Source organism: Acinonyx jubatus, chromosome E4 (genome assembly GCF_027475565.1).
Source record: "Acinonyx jubatus isolate Ajub_Pintada_27869175 chromosome E4, VMU_Ajub_asm_v1.0, whole genome shotgun sequence".
Lineage (NCBI taxonomy): Eukaryota > Metazoa > Chordata > Mammalia > Carnivora > Felidae > Acinonyx > Acinonyx jubatus.
In genome coordinates this window covers 10,550,755-10,555,843 of record NC_069395.1, presented here as the reverse complement: position 1 = coordinate 10,555,843, position 5,089 = coordinate 10,550,755, and the positions used below count along the sequence as shown (strand labels likewise).

General features: G+C 43.0%; 1 long non-coding RNA gene across 1 annotated transcript; it reads right to left on the bottom strand.

Moving 5' to 3' along the window:
• Positions 1-240: 240 nt before the first annotated feature.
• LOC106965597 (uncharacterized) lies at positions 241-4,050 on the bottom strand. Its single transcript, XR_001428652.3, has 3 exons — positions 2,917-4,050; positions 1,796-2,017; positions 241-1,014 (listed from the first exon to the last, which is right to left on the bottom strand). It is a non-coding gene; the product is annotated as an uncharacterized LOC106965597 (long non-coding RNA).
• Positions 4,051-5,089: the final 1,039 nt, after the last annotated feature.

Here is a 5,089-nt window from a genome sequence, read left to right as displayed (position 1 = left end):
GGAAGAATCAGGCTGTGTGTATTGCAAGTTTAAAAAGTAACTTCGTACCTGCTCATGACCTCAGGCAGAGGATTAATTAATGCAGAACTATAAAATACAGCCCTCAGTTCCTGAAAGGGTTCTGTTAGATAGCAATTCTCAACGTGTATGACACTGGGTTTAGAAACTTCATGAAGATTTATAGAAAGTGTAAAACACGGCTACAACTATTAAACGAGAAAATCTAAAACCCGAGAATGAGTGGCAGGGGAGAATGGAGAAATTATAAATCTGCCAAATGTTTGAGTAAACATCATATTGGAAGACAAATTGAAAACATCTGACTGTGAAAAACTGTGGCCACGGAGTGGATTTGACAAGCTCTTGGTTAAGACAGTAGTGGTACAGGAAGTTGAGACCCACGGCGTTCGATGGGTCTGTCTTTCTGCCAAATTCCCCCCGTCCAGAAAGGATTGTTTTTCTTAGTAGACCAGATGGATTGGTGAAGAAAGGGCTGTCTGTAAATTAAACATAAAATAAACATCAAATAATAAAATGTAAAGACCGTATATAAACATCTGGACAAAATGTTAAAAAAAAAAAAAAAAGCAGGCAATCTACTGTGTATAATTCCAGATATGGAGTCATTTAGATGATTGACAGAATTCTCATTTATTTCTAAGCATTGGATATTTTATAGACGTGACTTCCATTAGACCACATTTCTTCATGAATATTTGCCCTGCGTAATTTTCATCCTGGTAATATTTCCCCATTTTGGAACAGCAGCCAAGGGGTCAAAAGAGCCTTCTTTTGGAAAATGTGTTTTGTCTTTAGCAGGACAGCCATGATGATGCCAAATGACAAGGAGAGGCTGCTCCGTGTGAGGACGGTTAACTCTCTCTCTTCTAGTCTGGACTAGCTGTCCTTCTTGTGGCCACCTCCGACTTTGCTCAGTTATTAGCTGTCCTTAAGAACACGTCAGCAGCACAGAGGAGTGTCTCTTTCCTGTCCAGTCCATCAGATCCTGAAGTTCTAGAGATCGTAACAGAGAGACATGGCGTATCAGTGCATTGCCTCCTTCTTTTCCTGGATATCATATTGAATTGACAAATTTAAAGACAGAGTGAGAGAACATCTGAGGGGTAACTGTTACGTAGCCATCTCAAGGGAAATGGCTTGTCCTAAAGTAAGGCAGAAATATCTAAATATCCTATTTAAATCACTTTGGAAATTTCGAGCTGTCAATCCCAAAGGGGGAAATGATGGATGTCCTCATCATACAGGCACGTATAACTCAGCCACCTGAGTAATGGACAGATGGACAGACACACATCTACACAGATGAGAACATTAAGGATCGCTGATGCACAGTGACTCATCTGGACACAAACCTAATTAGAAGCAAAGCTAGGGCTAGAACTCAGACCTCTTAATTTTTAATGCATCTCTTTGCTGCACAGTGCTTTTGGATTAGCTGGCATAAATCCATCCGAACTCCAAAATGGTTTGAACTATTTGAAATGACACATTTCCTTCCTTTGCTGTCTCTGCCCCACCCAGGTTGTCCTACAGCTCAGAGCTGATCACTGCATTTCCTTTTGCAAAAACCTACAGCGGCTCCTTATTTCCCACCAAGGGGGCTTGCAAAGCTCCGCGACGTGCTTCCCGCTGTCATTCCACGCTTTCCAACGCCTGGTCACTTGGAGTGTTTTCCAGCCTAATCAAACCACCCGCTGCCACACTTCCTCTTCCACCCCCTGAACCTCTGCTCACATCCCCTCCCCCCCCCCCCCGGAGAAACCTCCCCACACACCAGGCTTCCCTGTGAAAATTCCACTCGTCCTTTAAGGCCAGATCACACGCTGTCTCCTTTGGGAAGCCTTCCAGGAGACCCAGCTGTCTGGGACTGCTTCTCTTTCACTTTGCCGGTTTCTCTGCATCAGCTTGTATCACTGTCTGCCACCTGCTCCTCCAAAAGTCCTTTGAGGGAAAATCCCTCTTACTCATCACTGCAACTCCAGAGCTTTGGACAGTGCTAGACACAGAGTAGGTGCTCAGTTAAAACATACTCTTGGATAAATAAATGTGTTGGTTTATTAACATTATAATAGCTCCAACCTCTTCCACTCCAGAATCGGTGTATTCACATGAAAATAATCCAAATATGCTACATCAGTGAATAGATCAAGTAATTAGCCAATTGTCCATTTTTTCTTCTTTAATTACAAACTTGTTTTGCACGATGTCGGCATAACGCTGGCCTCTCGGCAGAACTTTCAGCAACTGGAAATGTAAAGTCAACTTCAAACCCAAGAGCAACACACATCGTCTTTGGTAGAAACATATACAATTCCGTAGTAAATTCCCCCGGTTATATTACATGGTCACACTTTGTCACTATTCATTTATTTCGATGACTCCACGATGCCACAAGAAATGTCCTACTCCAGACCTTCTCCCGTGGCTTTATATACAGTATCTGCTTCCTAAATCGTTCGTTAAACATTTACATCGATAAATGCGCTTTGAATGTTAATGAAGAATAGTGTGGGGAAGAAAGTACTAGCTGGAGAAGGGGGCTGTGGAGGGTCGGAGGGGTGTGTTCCTAATATGCGGTTATGGTGCAACCAAGTTCAGCGGCTATCTGGGGAGGCAAAATTATCCTCTTGGTTTTTACAGTTAATACCACCTATATGTGGCAAGCAACCACACTCCCTTCCTGAACTGCAGCATAAGTCCTGCAGAGACAGTACCTCGGGATCAGAGATTGGTCCCTTACATAGGACACGTTCAAGGTGAAAGGCAAGGTCCGTGTAGCCCAGCTCAGGCTGGTCCTGCTCTTTCTCCCTGTTTCTCCGTTCTGATGATCTTACTACAATACCAGGAGTCTGGCTTGGGCATCGTTCTCGTTTTCCACCAGGATTTCATACTCACAGATGAGCTCACAAAGTCCCAAGGCGTCATCTTTCAGTGAAGCCCATCTAATCCTCCTCCCGAAGTAATCCGAATCTTAGGGACTCTTTGAAAAGGCCAAAACAATTGGGAGTTTTTCGATCCATCTTTCCAGGAGGCACATTTTGAACCTGGAAACCGGGCTGGGGGAGGCTCCGGAGGGGAGGGTTTGTGGGCAGAGGGCGCTCCACTGATCTGTTGCCCCACACCGGGGGGGGCGTGAGGAGTGTAACTGAAGACGTGGCTGTCACTTCTGAAAGGCCGCCAAGGTCTGTGTCATCACTGGCCTTCTAGACTGCTGTTCTGCCTCATCCAAATAACTGCTCTCTCCACGGGGCTTGTAAAAGCAGGGTTTTCATGCACACTTTCCTCCCAAGTTGGGCCGGCCAGCTACACTGCATTAAATCAGTTGTGATCCAAGCTGATTCTGCTTTAAAATGACTTCCAATTAGCATGCAGCAACATGGTAGAAGATTTCCAAATAGATCAATTAAATAGCCGCATTGTGAAGAAATCATTTCCCATGGGTCTCATTTTTTTGCCCTTCGTGTGTTGGGAAAAAAAATTTTTTTCCTGTAAAAGATGACTCCTCTGTAAAATATGAAATGATCTGATTAAAATGTTGCTTTCAAATGCTGCATTTGGAGCTGAGGGAGATTTTTCCTTTTAATTCTTCTCTGGCTGACAGTCCTTATCCGCCAGACTTTGAATCATAAAACTCACCTTGTCACCCTGACCCCTTTCTCCCAGGAGAATGCACACAGCACAGGTTATTATAAGCTAAACGTGTATACGGGTAGTTGAAGGATTACAAAATACCCTCAGTCAATTGTTTAGGATCCAAAGAATAGAAACAACGTATATATATTCCTCCCGATGTGTGTGTGCCCTGGCACTTCCCAGCTACTCTGAATAAATATTGTTACTTTTTCCAAAATCTCTCAAAAGATTTCTCTAATAACTCTCTTATTTATTATCAAAAACTAAACACTAACACATTGTGAGCCTTTAAATGAAATTTCTTTTTGGTGCCTGGGTGACTCAGTCGGTTAAGCATCTGACTTCGGCTCAGGTCATGGTGGGTTCGAGCCCCGCGTCGGGCTCTGTGCGGACAGCCCAGAGCCTGGAACCTGCTTCGGATTCCGTGTCTCCCCCTCTCTGCCCCTCCGCCGCTCGCACTCTGTCTCTCAAAAATAAACACTAAAAAAAAAAAAGGAAACGTCTTCTTTAGGATTATTAGCACATTCTGATTTTAATCAGTATCTATTCTGTCTTCTGGACATTATACTTCAGAATGACTACATAGTAAAGAACAACTATATATATATATATATATATACACACACATATATAGGTATCTATATTTATTTATTTATTTTTATTTATTTTTTATATAATTTATTGTCAAGTTGGTTTCCAAACAACACCCGGTGCTCGTCCCCACAGGTGCCCTCCTCAATGCCCATCACCCACTTTCCCCTCTCTCCCAAACCCCATCAACCCTCAGTTTGTTCTCGGTATTTAAGAGTTTCACGGTTTGCCTCCTTCCTTCTCTGTAACTTAAGAACAACAATATATATAGGTTTGTCTTTTGTTTTTGTTTGGGTTTTGGGCCTATTCTTTTTTCAGCTCTCCTTGAAACATAACATTTACTTTCTTGGGGACACATAACCACCTCTGTGAAATCCCAATCTTTTCCAAAAATCCACAGAGTTTGCCTCAGATCTAATTCCAATTGGGCTACAGGCAGTCGTCCTCCTTTCTATGGAGAAGGTCGCTGCTTGAAGAAACTCCTACAGGATTCTGCAATAGATTACAGGTGCAAGAAGTCCAGTCCAAGAGCCAGGAGCTTCATGAACTTGGCTCCAACTCTGCCATGAATTCTCTTGTTGCTTCGGTGAGTGCTTTGCTTCTGGGTGTCAGTTTCCTCATCTGCAAAATTGGGTGATGTGCCCATTCCTCTAACGGGCTGACTGGGCATTTGCTGCGTGCTATGTACATGGATAAAGATATTAGCCTTTTACCAGTCCAGCTTGCCGCAGGATTTTTTCTGAATCAACAGGAAAAAAATATATATTTTCATATTAGTTTACAGCATAGTGAAATTTTAAGCCCATAGGACTTTTACATTTTAGAGGACCCAAATCTGTAATTT